Genomic DNA, 26,209 nt, shown 5'->3' with positions numbered 1-26,209 from the left:
TCTAGACTATCAAGATGCACTCATCGCCTAAGACAAAGAGAGGAAGGATGCCCCTTTAGACTATCAAGATGCACCCATCGCCTAAGACAAAGAGAGGAAGGATGCCCCTTTAGACTATCAAGATGCACCCATTTTCTGAAAAGAGGACAATAAAGTAGACCTCTTTTTTCAGCCATTAAGATGCACCAATTTAACTACACAAGGTGAGGAAGGAATCCACCTGATATTATTGAGATGCATCCATTTTCTTACAAGTGGAGTTACTCTTCTTTTTGTAACGATAGAGACGCACCCATTGAACTAGACAAAAGGTCTATGAAAGAGTCCAGTGTAGATTACTGAGATGCAGCCAGGTGATTTATCTGATGACTTATAGACAGCCAGTGACCCGAAACTGCTCAGAGAAAACTCTGCCTGAACCAAGTCTCATCAGGAGAATAGCTGGCAACACACCATGTCCTCATCATGTCTTTAACCACACGAAGGTAAACATGGATAAATACATGCTTGATAAAGGGAGAAGTATGTGTGTGTGTGTGTGTGTGTGTGTGTGTGTGTGTGTGTGTGTGTGTGTGTGTGTGTGTGTGTGTGTGTGTGTGTACCACTGTGTCTGATGGATTGGAGGCGTTAGGTTTTGTCAGGCTTTTAGCTATTATTTTTGTCTCTCTGTCTTCACCTGCTCTCTCTGTCTGTGTCTTGCTCAGACATGGACTAACAAACAAACACATTCATGTATGCACATTCGTAAACAGGCACACACCCACACACATGCTTCCAAACACACACACCCACACACATGCTTCCAAACACACACACCCACACACATGCTTCCAAACACACACACCCACACACATGCTTCCAAACACACACACCCACACACATGCTTCCAAACACACACACCCACACACATGCTTCCAAACACACACACCCACACACATGCTTCCAAACACACACACCCACACACATGCTTCCAAACACACACACCCACACACATGCTTCCAAACACACACACGCACACACATGCTTCCAAACACACACACCCACACACATGCTTCCAAACACACACACCCACATACATGCTTCCAAACACACACACGCACACACATGCTTCCAAACACACACACCCACACACATGCTTCCAAACACACACACCCACACACATGCTTCCAAACACACACACCCACACACATGCTTCCAAACACACACACGCACACACATGCTTCCAAACACACACACCCACACACATGCTTCCAAACACACACACCCACACACATGCTTCCAAACACACACACGCACACACATGCTTCCAAACACACACACCCACACACATGCTTCCAAACACACACAAACACACACATGCACACACACACACACTTTAATGCACACTCCTCCTGTTCTCTCTCTATCTCTCTCAATTCAAATCAATTAAAAGGGCTTTATTGGCTGGGAAACACACTATATATGCTGGAAGCCCCTATAAATGGAAGCCCCTTCAAATGAGTGGATTCAGCTGTTTCAGCCACACCTGTTGTTGACAGGTGTATAAAATCCAGCACACAGCCATGTGATCTCCATAACCGAACCGAACCAAACTGCCTCTGGAAGCAACATGAGCACAATAACTGTTAATTGGGAGCTTCATGAAATGGGTTTCCATGGGCGAGCAGCCACACAAAAGCCTAATATCACCATGCGCCAAGCGTTGTCTGTAGTGGTGTAAATCTCTGGAGTCTGGAGGAGTGGAAACGTGTTCTCTGGAGCTACGAATCACGCTTCACCATCTGGCAGTTTGACGGCTGAGTTTGGGTTTGGCGGAAGCTAGGAGAATGCTACCGTCCCCAATGCATAGTGCTTAGGGTGGCTGGATTCTTTGACAATTTTTAGGGCCTTCCTCTGACACCGCCTGGTATAGAGGTCCTGGATGGCAGGAAGCTTGGCCCTAGTGATGTACTGGGCCGTTCGCACTACCCTCTGTAGTGCCTTGCGGTCGAGCAGTTGCCATACCAGGCAGTGATGCAACCAGTCAGGGCTCTCAATGGTGCAGCTGTACAACCTTTTGAAGATCTGAGGACCCATGCCAAATCTTTTCAGTCTCCTGAGGGGGAATAGATTTTGTTGTGCCCTCTTCACGACTGTCTTGGTGTGCTTGGACCATGTTAGTTTTTTGGTGACGTGGATGCCAAGGAACTTGAAGCTCTCAACCTGCTCCACTGCAGCCCTGTCCATGAGACATTCTATACGATTCTGTGATTCCAACGTTGTGGTAACAGTTTGGGGAAAGCATTTTCCCTTTTCAGCATGACAATGCCCCTGTGTACCGAGAGAGGTTCATATAGAAATGCTTTGTTGAGATCGGTGTGGAAGAACTTGACTGGCTTGCACAGAGCCCTGACCTCAACCCCATCAAACAACTTTGGGATGAATTGGAACGCCGACTGCGAGCCAGGCCTAATCACCCAACATCAGTGCCCAACATCACTAATGCTCTTGTGGCTGAATGGAAGCAAATCCCCGCAGCAATGTTCTAATATCTAATGGAAAGCCTCCCAGAAGACTTGAGGCTGTTATAGCAGCAAACAGGGGACCAAATCCATATTAATGCCCATGATTTTGAAATGAGATGTTTAACAAGCAGGTATCCACATATTTTTGGTCATGCAGTGTATGTTTACATTGCCAAGGCAAATGGAATATACAATAAACAAAAGGGAAATAAAATTTAAAAAATAATAAAAAAAAATACTAAAATAATAAATAAAATCAGTAAACACTACAATCACAAAAGTTTTTAAATAATATAGACATTTCAAATGTTGTGTTATGTATTATGACTATGTACAGTGTTGTAACAATTACAAATAGTTGAAGTGTGAAAATAAATAAACAGATAAATATATGTTTTATCTACAATGTTGGTTGAGCTCCACTGCTCTCTCTCTCTCTCTCTCTCTCTCTCTCTCTCTCTCTCTCTCTCTCTCTCTCTCTCTCTCTCTCTCTCTCTCTCTCTCTCTCTCTCTCTCTCTCTCTCTCTCTCTCTCACATCACTTCCAGTAAACATGTATCATAACTCCAGTACTGTGGCTGCTCCATTACAAGACCTTGGTGTGTGTGTGTGTGTGTGTGTGTGTGTGTGTGTGTGTGTGTGTGTAGTTACGTTAGTTTGTCTGTCACATGGTTTACCTACTCCTCCTCTCTCTCTGCCTCTGAATGAATGATGATCAGGTCCCTGAACTGAGCTGCTGCATGTACCATGTATGTCCCCTTCTGTTGATGAGGGATAGGGTCACTATAACATGCAGGGCTATAGAGGGATGGTTGTGTGTGTGTGTCATGGCTCCATGTCCCATGTTGATGAGGGATAGGGTCACTATAACATGCAGGGCTATAGAGGGATGGTTGTGTGTGTGTGTCATGGCTCCATGTCCCATGTTGATGAGGGATAGGGTCACTATAACATGCAGGGCTATAGAGGGATGGTTGTGTGTGTGTCATGGCTCCATGTCCCATGTTGATGAGGGATAGGGTCACTATAACATGCAGGGCTATAGAGGGATGGTTGTGTGTGTGTCATGGCTCCATGTCCCATGTTGATGAGGGATAGGGTCACTATAACATGCAGGGCTATAGAGGGATGGTTGTGTGTGTGTGTCATGGCTCCATGTCCCATGTTGATGAGGGATAGGGTCACTATAACATGCAGGGCTATAGAGGGATGGTTGTGTGTGTGTGTCATGGCTCCATGTCCCATGTTGATGAGGGATAGGGTCACTATAACATGCAGGGCTATAGAGGGATGGTTGTGTGTGTGTGTCATGGCTCCATGTCCCATGTTGATGAGGGATAGGGTCACTATAACATGCAGGGCTATAGAGGGATGGTTGTGTGTGTGTGTCATGGCTCCATGTCCCATGTTGATGAGGGATAGGGTCACTATAACATGCAGGGCTATAGAGGGATGGTTGTGTGTGTGTGTCATGGCTCCATGTCCCATGTTGATGAGGGATAGGGTCACTATAACATGCAGGGCTATAGAGGGATGGTTGTGTGTGTGTGTCATGGCTCCATGTCCCATGTTGATGAGGGATAGGGTCACTATAACATGCAGGGCTATAGAGGGATGGTTGTGTGTGTGTGTCATGGCTCCATGTCCCATGTTGATGAGGGATAGGGTCACTATAACATGCAGGGCTATAGAGGGATGGTTGTGTGTGTGTGTCATGGCTCCATGTCCCATGTTGATGAGGGATAGGGTCACTATAACATGCAGGGCTATAGAGGGATGGTTGTGTGTGTGTGTCATGGCTCCATGTCCCATGTTGATGAGGGATAGGGTCACTATAACATGCAGGGCTATAGAGGGATGGTTGTGTGTGTGTGTCATGGCTCCATGTCCCATGTTGATGAGGGATAGGGTCACTATAACATGCAGGGCTATAGAGGGATGGTTGTGTGTGTGTCATGGCTCCATGTCCCATGTTGATGAGGGATAGGGTCACTATAACATGCAGGGCTATAGAGGGATGGTTGTGTGTGTGTGTCATGGCTCCATGTCCCATGTTGATGAGGGATAGGGTCACTATAACATGCAGGGCTATAGAGGGATGGTTGTGTGTGTGTGTCATGGCTCCATGTCCCATGTTGATGAGGTCATAAAGGTGGTTAGAGACAGCTGATGTCTCTGTGTTTATCCTGTGGGGTTATTAGCCACTTTCCTAATCAAAGCCTGATGGGAAGAGAGTTGAGGTATAACAGACTCCTCAGGGTAGACGCCTGCGTGTCGTCTGTGAATGTCACTCTGTCTCTCTTCACCATCTCATTTAAATTACATTCTATTGGTTAAAGATCCATGTGTGGCTCTGTGATTGCCTCTTTCATTGGTTCTGAAATTAGTCTGTCCCACATGGCACCCTATTCCCTATGTAGTGCACTACTCTATACGCCCTGGTCAAAAGTAATGCACTACTCTATAGACCCTGGTCAAAAGTAGTGCACTACCCTATAGATCCTGGTCAAAAGTAGTGCACTACACTATAGACCCTGGTCAAAAGTAGTGCACTACCCTATAGACCCTGGTCAAAAGTAGTGCACTACCCTATAGACCCTGGTCAAAAGTAGTGCACTACCCTATAGACCCTGGTCAAAAGTAGTGCACTACCCTATAGACCCTGGTCAAAAGTAGTGCACTACCCTATAGACCCTGGTCAAAAGTAGTGCACTACCCTATAGACCCTGGTGAAAAGTAATGCACTACATAGGGAGCCATTTTGGATGCAGCGCTGCCTGTCCAGGACCCATTGAATGGTTGAAAAATCCCCATTTATTTCAAGGTGTGGTGATAAAAAACACCATTTATTTCAAGGTGTGGTGATATAAATCCCCATTTATTTCAAGGTGTGGTGATAAAAAACACCATTTATTTCAAGGTGTGGTGATATAAATCACCATTTATTTCAAGGTGTGGTGATATAAATCACCATTTATTTCAAGGTGTGGTGATATAAATCACCATTTATTTCAAGGTGTGGTGATATAAATCACCATTTATTTCAAGGTGTGGTGATATAAATCACCATTTATTTCAAGGTGTGGTGATATAAATCACCATTTATTTCAAGGTGTGGTGATAAAAATCACCATTTATTTCAAGGTGTAGTGATATAAATCCTGACAGTATCATAATGTCATTCCAAACAACACTTTATTCAGTCTATTCTATACACATACACAGAAGGTCTATGTCACACACACACACACACACACACACACACACACACACACAGACACACACACACACACACACACACACACACACACACACACACACACACACACACACACACACACACACACACACACACACACACACACACACACACACACACACACACACACACACACACACACACACACACACACACACACACACACACACACACACACACACACGGTGTGCCTGGAGAGGTTGGGCATGTGTAGCCATGCTGGAAGAGAGCAGTCCCACTGGCATCAACACCTCTACTGTCTCTTCCCATTACTGGACATACACCCTGCACCATCTCACATTGAAGCTCCTAATCTCTCTCTCTACCACTCTCTCCTCTCTCCTTCCCTCTCTCTTCCTCTTTCTCACCCCCTCCCTCTTCCTCTTTCTCTCCCCCTCTCTCCCTCTCCTCTCTCACTCCTCCTCTAAAAGCTACATGATAATGGGATGGTCATGACTAATACATGACTGAGACCTCATCCATAACTCAATCTCTGTATTAGCCACACACACACACACACGCACACGCACACGCACACGCACACACACACACACACACACACACACACACACACACACACACACACACACACACACACACACACACACACACACACACACACACACACACACACACACACACACCTCTGTATTAGCTCAGGCAGGTGGTGAGAGAGACTCACCATCATGCACCTCTAACAACCTCTCAGGGAAAATGCAGAGCGCCAAATTCAAATAAATTACTATAAAAATCAAACTTTCATTAAATCACACAACATGTAAGATAGCAAATTAAAGCTACACTTGTTGTGAATCCAGCCAACATGTCAGATTTCAAAAAGGCTTTTCGGCGAAAACAAACAATGCTATAATCTGAGGATAGCACCTCCGTAAACAAAGAGAGAAAGCATATTTCAACCCTGCAGGCGCGACACAAAACGATGAAATAAAAATATAATTCATGCCTTACCTTTGACAAACTTCTTTTGTTGGCACTCCAATATGTCCCATTAACATCACAAATGCTCCTTTTGTTCGATTAATTCCATCGATTTATATCCAAAATGTCCATTTATCTGGCGCGTTTGATCCAGAAAAACACCGGTTCCAACTTGCTCAAAGTAACTACAAAATATCTCAAAAGTTACCTGTAAACTTTGCCAAAACATTTCAAACCGCTTTTGTAATACAACTTTTGGTATTTTTTATGTAAATAATCGATAACATTGAAGACGGGATGATCTGTGTTCAATACAGGAAGAAAACAAACTGAAGCTTTTTGGTCACGTGCCTCTATCTAACAGTACACTTCAAGTGACCCTGAAAAAAAAAAGATTCTGAATGTTTTGTCCTCAGGGTTTCGCCTGCTAAATACGTTCTGTTATACTCACAGACATGATTCAAACTTCAGAGTGTTTCTATCTAAATCTACTAATAATATGCATATCTTATCTTCTGGGGATGAGTAGCAGGCAGTTGAATTTGGGCATGCATTTCATCTGGACGTGAAAATACTGCCCTGTCACAGCCTTCTGGGATTGATTTCAACCGTTTCCTTCATTCAACATCAACATCTGATTGCTCACTTTCATTTGAATAATTTATACAGTTAAAAGCATGACTGATATACAGACTGAAGCTGTGGTAGGATGCTATTTTTTTTACATATACCTGTACTGTATATTGTCGAGAATAGGTAGCTGTGTACATTCTCCTCCTCTCCTCATCTCTCCTTTCCTCTCCCCTCCCTCTTTACTAGTAGTAGGTGCTGATGATAAATAGGAAACACATTTCAACCCTCAGACAGTCACTGTGTGAATCCAGATCAACCCTCAGACAGTCACTGTGTGAATCCAGATCAACCCTCAGACAGTCACTGTGTGAATCCAGATCAACCCGCAGACAGTCACTGTGTGAATCCATTTCAACCCTCAGACAGTCACTGTGTGAATCCAGATCAACCCTCAGACAGTCACTGTGTGAATCCAGATCAACCCGCAGACAGTCACTGTGTGAATCCAGATCAACCCTCAGACAGTCACTGTGTGAATCCATTTCAACCCTCAGACAGTCACTGTGTGAATCCAGATCAACCCGCAGACAGTCACTGTGTGAATCCATTTCAACCCTCAGACAGTCACTGTGTGAATCCATTTCAACCCTCAGACAGTCACTGTGTGAATCCATTTCAACCCTCAGACAGTCACTGTGTGAATCCATAGTGCGGTAGGATGAAGGCAGTATACAGCTAGTGTGGTAGGATGAAGGCAGTATATAGCTAGTGTGGTAGGATGAAGGCAGTATACAGCTAGTGTGGTAGGATGAAGGCAGTATATAGCTAGTGTGGTAGGATGAAGGCAGTATACAGCTAGTGTGGTAGGATGAAGGCAGTATACAGCTAGTGTGGTAGGATGAAGGCAGTATACAGCTCGTGTGGTAGGATGAAGGCAGTATACAGCTAGTGTGGTAGGATGAAGGCAGTATATAGCTAGTGTGGTAGGATGAAGGCAGTATACAGCTAGTGTGGTAGGATGAAGGCAGTATATAGCTAGTGTGGTAGGATGAAGGCAGTATACAGCTCGTGTGGTAGGATGAAGGCAGTATACAGCTAGTATGGTAGGATGAAGGCAGTATACAGCTAGTGTGGTAGGATGAAGGCAGTATATAGCTAGTGTGGTAGGATGAAGGCAGTATACAGCTAGTGTGGTAGGATGAAGGCAGTATACAGCTAGTGTGGTAGGATGAAGGCAGTATATAGCTAGTGTGGTAGGATGAAGGCAGTATACAGCTCGTGTGGTAGGATGAAGGTAGTATACAGATAGTGTGGTAGGATGAAGGCAGTATACAGCTAGTGTGGTAGGATGAAGGCAGTATACAGCTAGTGTGGTAGGATGAAGGCAGACACAAGCCATATCTGAGGAGTATGAAGTTTGTGCCTTTAAGATGTAATCTGCAGGATGACATTTTAACAAGGCTCTCCTCCTCTATAGCAAGGAAACATCCAGCTCAATCTGGCCTGCGGAGGTCGGAGTGTTTTGGTTGAAATGTTTGGGATTTTGACTTACAAAACACTCCAGGCCGCCCTTGAACATCCAACATGTGAAAGTATATAGAAATTATAATGAATCTAAGCTTTTTCATGTATCCGCCCCTTTTCTCTGATGAGCAAATCGTTCAGGATGAAACCTGTCCGGCCCACCACTGAATTTTCAAATCCGACGTGGCCCTCGAGCCACAATTATTGCCCAGCGCTGATCTGTTGAGGAAGAGGGAGAATAAGAGAGGGGGAAGAGAGAGAATAAGAGAGGGGGAAGAGAGAGAATAAGAGAGGACTAGTCAGTGACGGACGGGTAGGGAGTTGGAAAGGGATCAAACAGCTGAAACAGAGATGGAAGCTGCTGGAAATGTTCTGACATAATTACCTCTTTTATGAAATCTGTCTGACCACATCAAAGGTGTGTGTGTGTGTGTGTGTGTGTGTGTGTGTGTGTGTGTGTGTGTGTGTGTGTGTGTGTGTGTGTGTGTGTGTGTGTGTGTGTGTGTGTGTGTGTGTGTGTGTGTGTGTGTGTGTGTGCATGTTCAAACTGCAGCCAGAGAGAGACTATTTTGATCAAAGCAGTGGTTTAGTCACCGTTCTGTAATTAACTAACGAGGACATGGAGCGTTTAAGTGTGTGTGTCTGTGTGTCTCCTAAGTGACATATACAGCTAGTGTGGTAGGATGAAGGCAGTATATAGCTAGTGTGGTAGGATGAAGGCAGTATATAGCTAGTGTGGTAGGATGAAGGCAGTATACAGCTCGTGTGGTAGGTTGAAGGCAGTATTTAATTTTAATTTTACCTTTATGAGAGAGGAGGGAGAGGAGGGAGGGAGAGGAGGGAGAGGAGAGAGAGGAGAGAGAGGCAGGAGAGAAGGGAGAGGCTGGAGAGATGAGAGAAGCGGGAGAGGAGGGAGAGGATAGAGAGATGAGAGAGAGGAGGGAGAGGATAGAGAGACGGGAGAGGAGGGAGAGGATAGAGAGAAGAGAGAAGAGGGAGAGGATAGAGAGATGAGAGAGGAGAGAGAGGCGGGAGAGGAGGGAGAGGATAGAGAGAGGCGGGAGAGGCGGGAGAGGAGGGAGAGGATAGAGAGATGAGAGAGGCGGGAGAGGAGGGAGAGGATAGCGAGATGAGAGAGGAGAGAGAGGCGGGAGAGGAGGGACAGGATAGAGAGATGAGAGAGGCGGGAGAGGAGGGAGAGGAGGGAGAGGATAGAGAGATGAGAGAGGAGAGAGAGGAGGGAGAGGATAGAGAGATGAGAGAAGAGGGAGAGGATAGAGAGATGAGAGAGGAGAGAGAGGAGGGAGAGGATAGAGAGATGAGAGAAGAGGGAGAGGATAGAGAGATGAGAGAGGAGAGAGAGGCGGGAGAGGAGGGAAAAGATAGAGAGATGAGAGAGGAGAGAGATGAGAGAGGAGAGAGAGGATAGATAGATGAGAGAGGAGGGAGAGAGATGGGAGAGGAGGGAGAGAGAGGAGAGAGGAGAGAAGCGAGGATAGAGAGGAGAGGAGAGAGAAGAGAGGAGAGAGAGGCGGGAGAGGAGGGAGAGGAGGGAGAGGATAGAGAGACGGGAGAGGAGGGACAGGATAGAGAGATGAGAGAGGAGAGAGAGACGGGAGAGGAGGGAGAGAGAGGAGAGAAGCGAGGATAGAGAGGAGAGGAGAGAGAAGAGAGGAGAGAGAGGTGGGAGAGGAGGGAGAGAGAGAGAGAGAGGAGAGGAGAGAGAGAGAGGGGAGAGGAGAGAGAGGAGAGAAAGGAGAGAGAGGCGGGAGAGGAGGGAGAGAGAGGAGAGAGGAGAGAGAGGAGAGAGAGAAGGGAGAGGAGAGAGAGATGAGAAAGGAGAGAGAGGAGAGAGAGACGGGAGAGGAGGGAGAGAGAGGAGAGAAGCGAGGATAGAGAGGAGAGGAGAGAGAAGAGAGGTGGGAGAGGAGGGAGAGAGAGGAGAGAGGAGAGAGAGGAGAGAGAGGAGGGAGAGGAGAGAGAGGAGAGAAAGGAGAGAGAGGCGGGAGAGGAGGGAGAGAGAGGAGAGAGAGGAGAGAGAGAAGGGAGAGGAGAGAGAGGAGAGATAGATGAGAAAGGAGAGAGAAGCGGGAGAGGAGGGAGAGAGAGGAGAGAGGAGAGAGGAGAGAGGAGAGAGAGAAGAGAGAGAAGGGAGAGGAGAGAGAGGAGAGAGATGAGAAAGGAGAGAGAGGCAGAAGAGGAGGGAGAGAGAGGAGAGAGGAGAGAGAGGAGAGAGAGAAGGGAGAGGAGAGAGAGATGAGAAAGGAGAGAGAGAAGGGAGAGGAGAGAGAGATGAGAAAGGAGAGAGAGGCGGGAGAGGAGGGAGAGAGAGGAGAGAGGTGGGAGAGGAGAGAAAGGAGAGAGAGATGAGAAAGGAGAGAGGGGCGGGAGAGAAATACAGGATAACAAATTAACAGTAAATATGAGACTCACAAAGGTTCCAAAAGAATAAAGACATTTCAAATGTCTTTGTTCTCTCGTTTACAACATACATTTATTTTATTAATGCTCACATTTGAAAATACAAACATTTGAATTGCTTCTATGTAAAACGCGCAATAATTTTTGGTATTGCTAGGGCATTGTGTACGGCGTTTATGGTTAAGCATTTGCCTCTGAATCCAAAAGTTCAAAGTTCAAATCTAATGATAGAAAGTTGTTTTTGATAGTTTAGTCTCAACCTTTACCTTAACCACTCAGAGTTTATACCTAACCCTTAATAAATTGGAGTTAATTCCTGAACCCTAACCATAAACACTTTGACATTTGAACTTTGGAACAACTGTACCATATATCCTGTTCCTGTGAGTATGGCTGCAGTCTGGTAGAGAACGACCAGACTGTTACTGAGGGATAGAGGAGAGGACAGGACACACACACAAACACAAAGAGAGAGAGACACACAAACACACACACAGAGAGAGAGACACACACACACACACACATAGAGTTAGAGGCTTGAGAAGAGGACAGAACATGCTGTACTGTCTAGGAGTGCTTTTCCCTTACATGTCTCTCAACCCTACTGCTCCCCATGGGGGTGTGTGTGTGTGTGTGTGTGTGTGTGTGTGTGTGTGTGTGTGTGTGTGTGTGTGTGTGTGTGTGTGTGTGTGTGTGTGTGTGTGTGTGTGTGTGTGTGTGTGTGTGTGTGTGCAGCCCTCCAGAGGAACGTTAGAGACTGGCGGGCCATCTTCTTAAAAAATGTGTGTGTTTTTCTGTGCTTGTGTGTGTGTGTAGCCCAGTCCATTTTCCGTACGGCTGGATATGTGGAGCTGCCGTGACGATGGTAGTGAGAAAGAGAGGTTGTTATCAGTGACCTTTGAACTGGCTCCGTCCATGTTTGGAACTCTTAAAATGTCTGCCGCAACCCATGTTACATTGGTGCTGGGATCCAGAGGAACATGCTAAAAGCTTTAGAGACCTCTCTCTCGATCTCTCTTTCCCCCCACCCCCTCTCTCTCTATCTCTCGATCTCCCCCCCTCTCTCTCTCTCTCTCTATCTCTCGATCTCTCTTTCCCTCTCCCCCTGCTCTCTCTCTCTCTCTCTGTCTCTGTCTATCTCTCTCTTGATCTCTCTGTCTATCTCTCTCTCTGTCTCTCTCTCTAAATACATCCTGCCCTCTGTCTCTGTCACAGACCCATGTCATATATTGGTGTACGATGGCTCTGCATTGGATAGCTGCTGTTTTATGGACTATTTTGTGTGTTCTTGTTGAAGAACTGTAGTATGGTATGTTTCTCTGAGTCGTGGTTCATCTTTACTCTACAGACAGCGATGCTTACAAAACTCTAGATTACCTTTACTCCACACAGAGATGCTTACAAAACTCTAGATCATCTTTACTCCACACAGCGATGCTTACAAAACTCTAGATCATCTTTACTCCACACAGCGATGCTTACAAAACTCTAGATTACCTTTACTCCACACAGCGATGCTTACAAAACTCTAGATCATCTTTACTCCACACAGCGATGCTTACAAAACTCTAGATCATCTTTACTCCACACAGCGATGCTTACAAAACTCTAGATCATCTTTACTCCACACAGCGATGCTTACAAAACTCTAGATCATCTTTACTCCACACAGCGATGCTTACAAAACTCTAGATCATCTTTACTCCACACACAGCGATGCTTACAAAATTCTCACTCACTCTCTATTTGGCAAATCTGACCATAAGTCCAACCTCCTGATTCCTGCTTACAAGCAAAAACTCAAACAGGAAGTTCCAGTGACGCGCTCAGGAAGGAAGTGGTCCGATGAATGGTTGCTAAGCTAAGCTGTTTCGCTAGCACAGACTGGAATATGTTCCGGGATTCATCCGATGACATTGAGGAGTTTACCACATCAGTCATCAAATGTCATCCCCACAGTGACCATACATACATTTCCCATCCAGAAGCCATTGATTACAGGCAACATCCACACTGAGCTAAAGGCTTGAGCTGCCGCTTTCAAGGAGCTTGACACTAATCCAGAAGCTTATAAGAAATCACTCTACAACCTCCGCTGAGCCGTCAAACAGAGAAAATGTCAATACAGGACTAAGATCGAATCCTACTACTACTATGCCGGCTCTGATGCTCATCGGTGTGACAGGGCTTGCAAACTATCACAAATTGCAAAAGAGAAACCAAGCCGTGAGCTGCCCTGTTGCGAGAGCCTGCCAAATGCCTTCCATGCTCGTTTCGAGGCGAGCAACACTGAACCATGCATGAGAACACCAGCTGTTCTGGATGACTGTGTGATCATGCTCTCTGTAGCCGATGTGAGTAAGATCTTTAAATAGGTTAACATTCACAATCCCCTCTCTGTGTCTCTGTTAGTGACACAGTCTGATTCTGGTTTCAGCTGCTATGTTGGTAAACTAAACCTTGAACAAATACAATCAAAGGATCAACAGTGAGTGAAGTGAATTGTAATATGTCAGTTTGCTAACAGCAGGTGACACCAAGACATAGAAACAGGAAAAGGGTCTGTATACTGATTCTGTTTATCTTCTTTCTCTCTCTTCAACCCCCTCTCCCCTCCCCCTCTACTTCTCCATTTCTTTCCAACCCCCTTTCCCTCTCCCCCCCTCCCCTCCCACTCTCCTCTCGCCTCTCCTCCATTTCTTTCCCACCCCCCTTTCCCTCTCCCTCCCCTCCCACTCTCCTCTCCTCCTCCTCCTCTCCCCTCTCCTCCATTTCTTTCCTACCCCCTCTCTCCTCCCTCCAGACTGCTTCTCCTCTAAAGGGGAGGACAGGTTGTTCAGGAGGCTGTTTCGGAGGTACAACCAGTTTATCAGGCCGGTGGAGAACGTCTCAGACCCCGTCACCGTGGAGTTTGAGGTTTCCATGTCACAGCTCGTAAAAGTGGTAAGTCACACACACACAGATGTACACACACACACAGGCACGCATACACACACAAATACACAAAAACAAGCGTGAATGCACACACACGTACCTGAGCATACACACAGAAACACACCATGTACCGTGCACAGATACACACAAACACACACCCACATTCCATTAGCTTTTCTCTGATGAATGAGAGTAATGTGGTCAGAATCTAATCTCACTAAAAGTGCCCACTCAGCTGAGTGTGTGTGTGTGTGTGTGTGTGTGTGTGTGTGTGTGTGTGTGTGTGTGTGTGTGTGTGTGTGTGTGTGTGTGTGTGTGTGTGTGTGTGTGTGTGTGTGTGTGTGTGTGTGTGTGTGTGTGTGTGTGTGTGTGTGTGTGTGTGCACTCATCTGCTCTGTGAATAATGCCCCTGCTTTAGTCAGATTAGATTTCTCTCACGTAAGGAACAGAATAGAGGAAAACTTCCACCTTGGGAAGATAACAAAGGCAGGGTTCAAAGTGAATGAAACAATCAGGTTATAAACCTATTGTCAGGGTAAAGCTGGGATTAAGACCAATATGCAGGTGGGCAGTTTACCGCTATGACGATTAGGAATGAGTGACACATCAGCACTGTCAGCAGGTGATCTTAGGTCCGTGTGTGTGTGTGTGTGTGTGTGTGTGTGTGTGTGTGTGTGTGTGTGTGTGTGTGTGTGTGTGTGTGTGTGTGTGTGTGTGTGTGTGTGTGTGTGTGTGTGTGTGTGTGTGTGTGTGTGTGTGTGTGTGTGTGTGTGTGTGTGAGGTCAGATGAGTCAGTGTATTAATAAGGGTTGAGGGGAACAGGGTCATTGTCTTCCACCTGAATACTACTACTGCAGCTGTCAGCCATTCAGGCCTGTTAGTCGGTCATTTACATTTCTTTAATTGAACCGTTATTTAACTAGGCAAGTCAGTTCAGAACAAATTGTTGTTTACAATGACGACCTACACCGGCCAAACATGGACGATGCTGTATGGGACTCCCAATGACGACCTACACCGGCCAAACATGGACGATGCTGTATGGGACTCCCAATGACGACCTACACCGGCCAAACATGGACGAAGCTGTATGGGACTCCCAATGACGACCTACACCGGCCAAACATGGACGAAGCTGTATGGGACTCCCAATGACGACCTACACCGGCCAAACATGGACGATGCTGTATGGGACTCCCAATGACGTCCGGTTGTGATACAGCCTGGTAGTCATTCTGTCATGTCAGTCAAACCAAGCCTTAAGAATGGGAGGGAAAGGATAAGAGATAGAGGCTCAAATCAATTCTAATTCTGCCCCAGTTACAATTCTAATTCTACCCCAGTTACAGTTCTAATTCTACCCCAGTTACAATTCTAATTCTGCCCCAGTTACAATTCTAATTCTACCCCAGTTACAGTTCTAATTCTACCCCAGTTACAGTTTTAATTCTACCCCAGTTACAATTCTAATTTTACCCCAGTTACAGTTCTAATTCTACCCCAGTTACAGTTCTAATTCTACCCCAGTTACAGTTCTAATTCTACCCCAGTTACAGTTCTAATTCTACCCTTATATAGGGGATATTTAGTTAAGTAGTGCACTATATAGGGAATAGGTAGTTAAGTAGTGCACTATATAGGGAGTAGGTAGTTAAGTAGTGCACTATATAGGGAATAGGTAGTTAAGTAGTGCACTATATAGGGAGTAGGTAGTTAAGTAGTGCACTATATAGGGAATAGGTAGTTAAGTAGTGCACTATATAGGGAATAGGTAGTTAAGTAGTGCACTATATAGGGAATAGGTAGTTAAGTAGTGCACTATATAGGGAATAGGTAGTTAAGTAGTGCACTATATAGGGAATAGGTAGTTAAGTAGTGCACTATATAGGGAGTAGGTAGTTAAGTAGTGCACTATATAGGGAATAGGTAGTTAAGTAGTGCACTATATAGGGAGTAGGTAGTTATGAAGTACTCTATGTAGGGAATACGTAGTTAAGTAGTGCACTATGTAGGGAGTAGGTAGTTATGAAGTGCTCTATGTAGGGAATAGGTAGTTAAGTAGTGCACTATATAGGGAGTAGGTAGTTATGAAGTGCTCTATGTAGGGAATAGGTAGTTAAGTAGTGCACTATATAGGGAATAGGTAGTTAAGTAGTGCACTATATAGGGAGTAGGTAGTTATGAAGTGCTCTATGTAGGGAATAGGTAGTTAAGTAGTGCACTATGTAGGGAGTAGGTAGTTATGAAGTGCTCTATGTAGGGAGTAGGGACGCAGCTGAGTTTTTCAGTTGTTAGAGGTGACATTTAATAAGATTACTCCCGCTGTTTTGACTGGTTATCTGACTGCTGTGGCTGTGTATGGCACAAACAGGAATAATACACACACAGTCATTGCACAAACACACACACACACACACAAACACACACACACTGCCGTAGGCTGACCTATGATCTGTTTCTTGTCTGTAGGATGAAGTGAATCAGATCATGGAGACAAATCTGTGGCTGAGACACGTAAGTACACACACGCACGCACGCACGCACGCACGCACGCACACACACACACACACACACACACACACACACACACACACACACACACACACACAGACACAGACACAGACACACACACACACAGACACAGACACAGACACAGACACAGACACAGACACAGACACAGACACAGACACAGACACACACACACACAACAATGATCTTATTGATAACTAATATGTTCCCTCAGAGGTCTACTAGGGGATGGGGTGAGGTGGGGATGGGGTGAGGCAGGGAGGGGTGAGGCAGGGATGGGGTGAGGCGGGGATGGGGTGAGGCAGGGATGGGGTGAGGCGGGGATGGGGTGAGGCAGGGAGGGGTGAGGCAGGGATGGGGTGAGGCAGGGATGGGGTGAGGCAGGGATGGGGTGAGGCAGGGAGGGGTGAGGCAGGGATGGGGTGAGGCGGGGATGGGGTGAGGCGGGGATGGGGTGAGGCAGGGATGGGGTGAGGCGGGGATGGGGTGAGGCGGGGATGGGGTGAGGCAGGGATGGGGTGAGGCGGGGATGGGGTGAGGCAGGGATGGGGTGAGGCGGGGATGGGGTGAGGCAGGGAGGGGTGAGGCAGGGATGGGGTGAGGCAGGGATGGGGTGAGGCAGGGAGGGGTGAGGCAGGGATGGGGTGAGGCAGGGATGGGGTGAGGCAGGGAGGGGAGGGAGCCGTCTGATTTTGTTCATGTCAAACATCAATATGAATGTAGGACCCTTGCTTCCACAGTGTGTGTACGTGCCTGTGTTCATGCGTGTGTGTGTGTGTGTGTGTGTGTGTGTGTGTGTGTGTGTGTGTACGTGCCTGCGTTCGTGTGTGTGTGTGTGTGTGTACGTGCCTGCATTCATGCGTGTGTGTGTGTGTGTACGTGCCTGCGTTCATGTGTGTGTGTGTGTGTACGTGCCTGCATTCATGCGTGTGTGTGTGTACGTGCCTGCATTCATGCATGTGTGTGTGTGTGTGTACGTGCCTGCATTCATGCGTGTGTGTGTGTGTGTACGTGCCTGCATTCATGCGTGTGTGTGTATGTGCCTTTGAGATTGTGTGTCCCTCTGTGTAGAAACATTCATCCAGTCCTTAATCAATATGCTTCACTGTGGCCATGCTACACTGAACAGAGCCTCTGGGGGATCTATGGCCCGCTGTCATGAACTAATAATAATATAATAATATATGCCATTTAGCAGACGCTTTTATCCAAAGCGACTTACAGTCATGTGTGCATACATTCTACGTATGGGTGGTCCCAGGGATCGAACCCACTACCCTGGCGTTACAAGCGCCATGCTCTACCAACTGAGCTACAGAAGGACCACTACTGACCTCTAGATAGCCAGGTCACTTCTCTGGAACTACATGAACTACTGACCTCTAGGTAGCCAGGTGACTTCTCTAGAACTACATGAACTACTGACCTCTAGATAGCCAGGTGACTTCTCTGGAACTACATTAACCACTGACCTCTAGATAGCCAGGTGACTTCTCTGGAACTACATGAACTACTGACCTCTAGATAGCTAGGTGACTTCTCTGGAACTACATGAACTACTGACCTCTAGATAGCCAGGTGACTTCTCTGGAACGACATGAACTACTGACCTCTAGGTAGCCAGGTGACTTCTCTGGAACTACTGACCTCTAGATAGCCAGGTGACTTCTCTGGAACTACATGAACTACTGACCTCTAGGTAGCCAGGTGACTTCTCTGGAACTACATGCACTACTGACCTCTAGATAGCTAGGTGACTTCTCTGGAACTACATGAACTACTGACCTCTAGATAGCCAGGTGACTTCTCTAGAACTACTGACCTCTAGATAGCCAGGTGACTTCTCTGGAACTACATGAACTACTGACCTCTAGATAGCTAGGTGACTTCTCTGGAACTACATGAACTACTGACCTCTAGATAGCTAGGTGACTTCTCTGGAACTACATGAACTACTGACCTCTAGATAGCCAGGTGACTTCACTGGAACTACAAGAACTACTGACCTCTAGATAGCTAGTTGACTTCTCTGGAACTACATGAACTACTGACCTCTAGATAGCCAGGTGACTTCTCTGGAACTACATGAACTACTGACCTCTAGATAGCTAGGTGACTTCTCTGGAACTACAAGAACTACTGACCTCTAGATAGCTAGGTGACTTCTCTGGAACTACATGAACTACTGACCTCTAGATAGCCAGGTGACTTCTCTGGAACTACATGAACTACTGACCTCTAGATAGCTAGGTGACTTCTCTGGAACTACATGAACTACTGACCTCTAGATAGCTAGGTGACTTCTCTGGAACTACATGAACTACTGACCTCTAGATAGCTAGGTGACTTCTCTGGAACTACATGAACTACTGACCTCTAGATAGCTAGGTGACTTCACTGGAACTACATGAACTACTGACCTCTAGATAGCTAGGTGACTTCTCTGGAACTACATGCACTACTGACCTCTAGATAGCTAGGTGACTTCTCTAGAACTACTGACCTCTAGATAGCCAGGTGAGTTCTTTGGAACTACATGACCTACTGACCTCTAGAGAGCTTCTCTCCCTTCTCTAGCTCTTTCCATCTGTCTCTGGGTGATATACCCATCCTAACCTTGAGTATACTGGTACTGGCCGAAACACTATAATATAAAGATCTCTCTCTCTCTCTCTCTCTCTCTCTCTCTCTCTCTCTCTCTCTCTCTCTCTCTCTCTCTCTCTCTCTCTCTCTCTCTCTCACTCTCTCTCTCTCGCTCTCTCTCTCTCTCTCTCTCTCTCTCTCTGATCAGTCAAGCATGCATGTTAGAGTTAACATGTTAAAGCTCTTACAGACAGTAACATACACTCCCAGTACTTCAGTACACACGTCAACACTTTAAACTGTGTATACCTGTCCAAAATGGCTAATTTTGTATGTTTGCAATTCGGACATCATTTCAATATTTAACTCTCTATCAGACATACACTGAGGGTACAAAACATTAGGAACACATGCTCTCTCCATGACAGACGGACCAGGTGAATCCAGGTGAAAGCGATGATCCCTTATTGATGTCACTTGTTAAATCTACTTCAATCAGTGTAGATGAAGAGGAGGAGACGGGTTAAAGAAGGATGTTTAAGCCTTGAGACAATTGAGACATGGATTGTGTGTGTGTCATTCAGAGGGTGAATGGGTAAGACAACAGATTTAAGTGTGTGAATGGGGTATGGTAGTAGGTGCCAGGCGCACCGGTTTGAGTCAAGAACTACAACTCCGCTGTATTTTTCACACTCAACAATTTACTGGGTGTATCAAGAATGGTCCACCACCCAAAGGACATCCAGCCAACTTGACACAGCTGTGGGAAGCATTGAAGTCAACATGGGCCAGCATCCCTGTGGAACGCGAGTCCATGCCCAGATGAATTGAGGACAACTCAGTATTAGGAAGGTGTTCTTAATATTTTGTACACAATTATTTACTCAGGACTCATTTAAAATACATATGTAATGTAGAAATGTGAAATGAGTTCTGTCTCTTTCATGATAATATTATAAGTTGAAAGAGAAAGGCAAACTAACATGGTGGCTGGCGACTAAAGATCTCTAATATCTCTATCAGAAGGATATCTCTAATATCTATATCAGAAGGATATCTCTAATATCTCTATCAGAAGGATATCTCTAATATCTCTATCAGAAGGATATCTCTAATATCTCTATCTATATCAGAATGATATCTCTAATATCTATATCAGAAGGATATCTCAAATATCTCTATCAGAAGGATATCTCTAATATCTCTATCAGAAGGATATCTCTAATATCTCTATCAGAAGGATATCTCTAATATCTATATCAGAAGGATATCTCTAATATCTCTATCAGAAGGATATCTCTAATATCGCTATCAGAAGGATATCTCTAATATCTATATCAGAAGGATATCTCTAATATCTCTATCAGAAGGATGTCTCTATCAGAAGGATATCTCTAATATCTCTATCAGAATGATATCTCTAATATCTATATCAGAAGGATATCTCTAATATCTCTATCAGAAGGATATCTCTAATATCTCTATCAGAAGGATGTCTCTATCAGAAGGATATCTCTAATATCTCTATCAGAAGGATATCTCTAATATCTCTATCAGAAGGATATCTCTAATATCTCTATCTCTATCAGAAGGATATCTCTAATATCTCTATCAGAAGGATATCTCTAATATCTCTATCATAAGGATATCTCTATCTCTATCAGAAGGATATCTCTAATATCTCTATCATAAGGATATCTCTAATATCTCTATCTCTATCAGAAGGATATCTCTAATATCTCTATCAGAAGGATGTCTCTATCAGAAGGATATCTCTAATATCTCTATCAGAAGGATATATCTAATATCTATATCAGAAGGATATCTCTAATATCTCTATCTCTATCAGAAGGATATCTCTAATATCTCTATCAGAAGGATACCTCTAATATCTATATCAGAATGATATCTCTAATATCTATATCAGAAGGATATCTCTAATATCTCTATCAGAAGGATATCTCTAATATCTCTATCAGAAGGATATCTCTAATATTGTAATGAAGTTCGTCTGTTGTTTGTAGAGAGTCAGACCGAAATGCAGCGTGTAGGTTACTCATGACTTTTAATGAAGAAAATGCTGTACATGAAATAACTGAAAATACAAAAACAACAAACGAGTGATACTAATTACAGCCTATCTGGTGACTAACACAGAGACAGGTACAATCACCCACGAAATACAACGCGCACTCAGGCTGCCTAAATACGGTTCCCAATCCGAGACAACGAGAATCAGCTGACTCCAATTAGGAATCGCCTCAGGCAGCCAAGCCTAACTAGACACACCCCTACTAATACACACTCCCAATTAATACAAACCCCAATACGAAATACAACATATAAACCCATGTCACACCCTGGCCTACCCAAACATATAACAAAAACACAAGATACAATGACCAAGGCGTGACAGAACCCCCCCCCTAAGGTGCGGACTCCGGGACGCACCTCAAGAGCATAGGGAGGGTCCGGGTGGGCGTCTGTCCATGGTGGCGGTTCTGGCTCGGGACGTGGACCCCACTCCATAAATGTCCTAGTTCCTCCCCTTCGCGTCCTAGGATAATCCACCTTCTCCGCCGACCATGGCCTAATAGTCCTCACCCTGATCCCCACATAACTGAGGGGCAGCTCGGGACTGAGGGGCAGCTCGGGACAGAGGGGCAGCTCGGGACAGAGGGGCAGCTCGGGACAGAGGGGCAACTCAGGATAGAGGGGCAGCTCGGGACAGAGGGGCAACTCAGGATAGAGGGGCAACTCAGGATAGAGGGGCAACTCAGGATAGAGGGGCAACTCAGGACAGCGGGGCAGCCCGGGACAGAGGGGCAGCCCGGGACAGAGGGGCAGCCCGGGACAGAGGGGCAGCCCGGGACCGAAGCAGCCCGGTACTGAGGGGAAGCCCGGTACTGAGGGGAAGCCCGGTACTGAGAGGGAGCCCAGCACTGAGAGGAAGCTCAGTACTGAGAGGAAGCTCAGTACTGAGAGGAAGCTCAGTACTGAGAGGAAGCTCGGTACTGAGAGGGAGCCCAGTACAGAGAGGGAGCCTAGTACTGAGAGGAAGCTCAGTACTGAGAGGAAGCCCAGTACTGAGAGGAAGCTCAGTACTGAGAGGAAGCTCAGGCAGGTAGTAGGCTCCGGTAAATCCTGGCTGACTGTTGGACCTGGATGATTAAGGTTGTCTGGCCGATCTAGAAGATCTTGGCAGACTGGCACTTCTGGCGGATCCTGGCAGACTGGCACTTCTGGTGGATCCTGGCAGACTGGTGACGCTGGGCCGACTGGCGGCGCTGGGCAGACAGGAGACTCCGGCAGCGCAGGAGAGGAGAAAGGCTCTGGCTGCGCTGAACAGGCGGGAGACTCCAACAGTGCAGGAGAGGAGAAAAGCTCTGGCTGCGCTGAACAGGCTAGGCGCACTGGACGCGCTGGGCAGACTGGGAGCACTGGCAGCGCTGGGCAGACAGGAGACTCCGGCAGCGCAGGAGAGGAGAAAGGCTCTGGCTGCGCTGAACAGGCGGGAGACTCCAACAGTGCAGGAGAGGAGAAAAGCACTGGCTGTGCTGAACAGGCGAGGCGCACTGGAGGCCTGATGCGTGGTGCTGGAACTGGTGGTACTGGCGCGAGGACACGCACAGGAAGCCTGGTGCGGGGAGCTGCTACCGGAGGACTGGTGTGTAGAGGTGGCTCTGGATAGACCGGACCGTGCAGGCGCACTGGAGCTCTTGAGCACCGAGCCTGCCCAAGCTTACCTGGCTCGATGCCCACTCTAGCCCGGCCAATAGGAAGGGCTGGTATGTGTCGCAGCTGGCTCTGCACCCGCACTGGAAACACTGTGCGCTCCATAGCATAACACGGTGCCTGCCCGGTCTCTCTAGCCCAACGGTGAGCACAGGGAGTATGCGCAGGTTTCCTACCTGGCATAACTATTCTCCCTTTTAGCCCCCCCAATATTTTTTGGGGGGTGACTTTCCGGTTTCCAACCGCGTCGCCGTGCTGCCTCCTCATACATGCGCCTCTCCGCTTTAGCTTCCTCTATTTCCTCCTTGGGACGGTGATATTCTCCCGGCTGCTCCCAGGGTCCTTGACCGTCTAATTCCTCCTCCCATGTCCAAATCTCCAAATGATGCAGTCTCTCCCATTGCAACTGCTCTTCACGATTAACAGGGAGAGTAGGCTCAGGTCTATTCTCTGACTCAGCCACTCTCTCTCTGCGCTTTCCCCCTTTACCTTCGGTTTTCGCTCTGTATAGCAATGCTTTCCTTCTCGATTCCATACGTGTATAGCCCTCTTCGCATTGCTGTAGGGAATCCCAGGCGGGCTCCTGCACTCGCTCTGGGTTGGCCGCCCACCTGTCGATTTCTTCCCACGTCGTATAATCCCTGCTTCTGCCGTCCATATCGTCCTCCTTTAGCTCCTGCCAGTTCACACGCTGCTCGGTCTGTGAATGGTGGTGGGTGATTCTGTAATGAAGTTCGTCTGTTGTTTGTAGAGAGTCAGACCGAAATGCAGCGTGTAGGTTACTCATGACTTTTAATGAAGAAAATGCTGTACATGAAATAACTGAAAATACAAAAACAACAAACGAGTGAAACTAATTACAGCCTATCTGGTGACTAACACAGAGACAGGTACAATCACCCACGAAATACAACGCGCACTCAGGCTGCCTAAATACGGTTCCCAATCCGAGACAACGAGAATCAGCTGACTCCAATTAGGAATCGCCTCAGGCAGCCAAGCCTAACTAGACACACCCCTACTAATACACACTCCCAATTAATACAAACCCCAATACGAAATACAACATATAAACCCATGTCACACCCTGGCCTACCCAAACATATAACAAAAACACAAGATACAATGACCAAGGCGTGACTAATATCTATATTAGAAGGATATCTCTAATATCTCTATCACAAGGATGTCTCAAATATCTATATCAGAATGATATCTCGAATATCTATATCAGAACGATATCTCTAATATCTATATCAGAACGATATCTCTAATATCTCTATCAGAACGATATCTCTAATATCTATATCAGAAGGAAATCTCTAATATCTATATCAGAAGGAAATCTCGAATATCTATATCAGAATGATATCTCTAATATCTATATCAGAAGAATGTCACTAATATCTCTATCAGAAGGATATCTGTAATATCTCTATCAGAAGGATATCTGTATCTATATCAGAACGATATCTCTAATGTCTATATCAGGAAGATATCTCTAATGTCTATATCAGGACGATATCTCTAATATCTCTAATATATATATATATATATATATATATATATATATATATATATATATATATATATATATATATATATATCAGAAGGATATCTCTTGCTTAAACCGACAGATTTTGATGAAGACCTTTTAAAAAGCTAATATTTATATTGACGCACCAGTTCAAGATCATTCGGAAAAAGCCACGAGGGGGTGTGTTTGATAAAGTAATCAAGGCTGTGTGTGTGTGTGTGTGTGTGTGTGTGTGTGTGTGTGTGTGTGTGTGTGTGTGTGTGTGTGTGTGTGTGTGTGTGTGTGTGTGTGTGTGTGTGTGTGTGTGTGTGTGTGTGTGTGTGTGTGTGTGTGTGTGTGTGTGTGTGTGTGTGTGTGTGTGTGCATATTTCTACTTGTGTATCTTGCTATCTTCCTTTATTCTTAAGGTGACTCCCTAACACACACATACACTCATTCATGCTGTGTTTGTGTTTCAGATCTGGAACGACTACAAGCTAAGCTGGGCCCCAGTAGAGTTTGATGGGATTGAGTTCATCAGAGTTCCATCCAACAAGATCTGGAGACCTGACATAGTGCTTTATAACAAGTGAGTCCAGACATAGTGCTCTATAACAACCTGACATAGTGCTCTATAACAAGCTGACATTGTCCTCTATAAGAACCTGACATAGTACTCTATAACAACCTAACATAGTACTCTATAACAACATGGCATAGTGCTCTATAACAACCTGACATTGTACTCTCTAACAACCTGACATACTGCTCTATAACAACATGACATAGTGCTCTCTAACAACCTGACATAGTGCTCTATAACAACCTGACATAGTGCTCTATAACAACATGACATAGTGCTCTCTAACAACCTGGCATAGTGCTGTATAACAACATGACATAGTGCTCTATAACAACCTGACATTGTACTCTATAACAAGTGAGTCAGCTGTACATAGCCCATCGGTAAATAGCCCACCCAATTTACTTACCTCATCCCCATACTGTTTTTATTTATTTACTTTTCTGCTCTTTTGCACACCAGTATCTCTACCTGCACATGACCATCTGATCATTTATCACTCCAGTGTTAATCTGATAAATTGTAGTTATTCGCCTACCTCCTCATGCCTTTTGCACATACATCATGCCTTTTCCATATACATTATAGACTCTTTCTTTTTTTCTACTGTGTTATTGACTTGTTTATTGTTTACTCCATGTGTAACAACTCTGTGTTGTTGTCTGTTCACACTGCTATGCTTTATCTTGGCCAGGTCGCAATTGTACATGAGAACTTGTTATCAACTAGCCTACCTGGTTAAATAAAGGTGAAATAAAAGAAATCTCCCTCTTCCTCTCTCTCCAACACAACTCTTTCCTCTCTCTCCACTTCAGTGCTGTGGGAGACTTCCTGGTTGAAGATAAGACCAAAGCTCTGTTGAAGTTTGACGGTACAGTCACCTGGGTTCCCCCTGCCATCTTTAAGTCCTCCTGCCCCATGGACATCACCTACTTCCCCTTTGACTACCAGAACTGCTCCATGAAGTTTGGCTCCTGGACCTACGACAAGGCCAAGATCGACCTGGTGCTCATTGGGTCAAAGGTTAGAAAAATATTTGCACATCCATTTTCTGATACACCATTTTGTGGTATAGAGCTATAAAGGAATTATGGGTAGTGTTCAAATCTT

General features: G+C 45.7%; 1 pseudogene; it reads left to right on the top strand.

Annotated features, from left to right (window-relative positions):
- Window positions 1-393: 393 nt before the first annotated feature.
- The window catches only part of LOC124027493, a 34,262-nt pseudogene continuing 8,446 nt past the window's right edge, over window positions 394-26,209 (top strand).

Source organism: Oncorhynchus gorbuscha, unplaced genomic scaffold (assembly GCF_021184085.1).
Source record: "Oncorhynchus gorbuscha isolate QuinsamMale2020 ecotype Even-year unplaced genomic scaffold, OgorEven_v1.0 Un_scaffold_3297, whole genome shotgun sequence".
In the NCBI taxonomy this organism is placed as follows: domain Eukaryota; kingdom Metazoa; phylum Chordata; class Actinopteri; order Salmoniformes; family Salmonidae; genus Oncorhynchus; species Oncorhynchus gorbuscha.
This window is presented reverse-complemented; position numbering and strand designations above follow the sequence as displayed.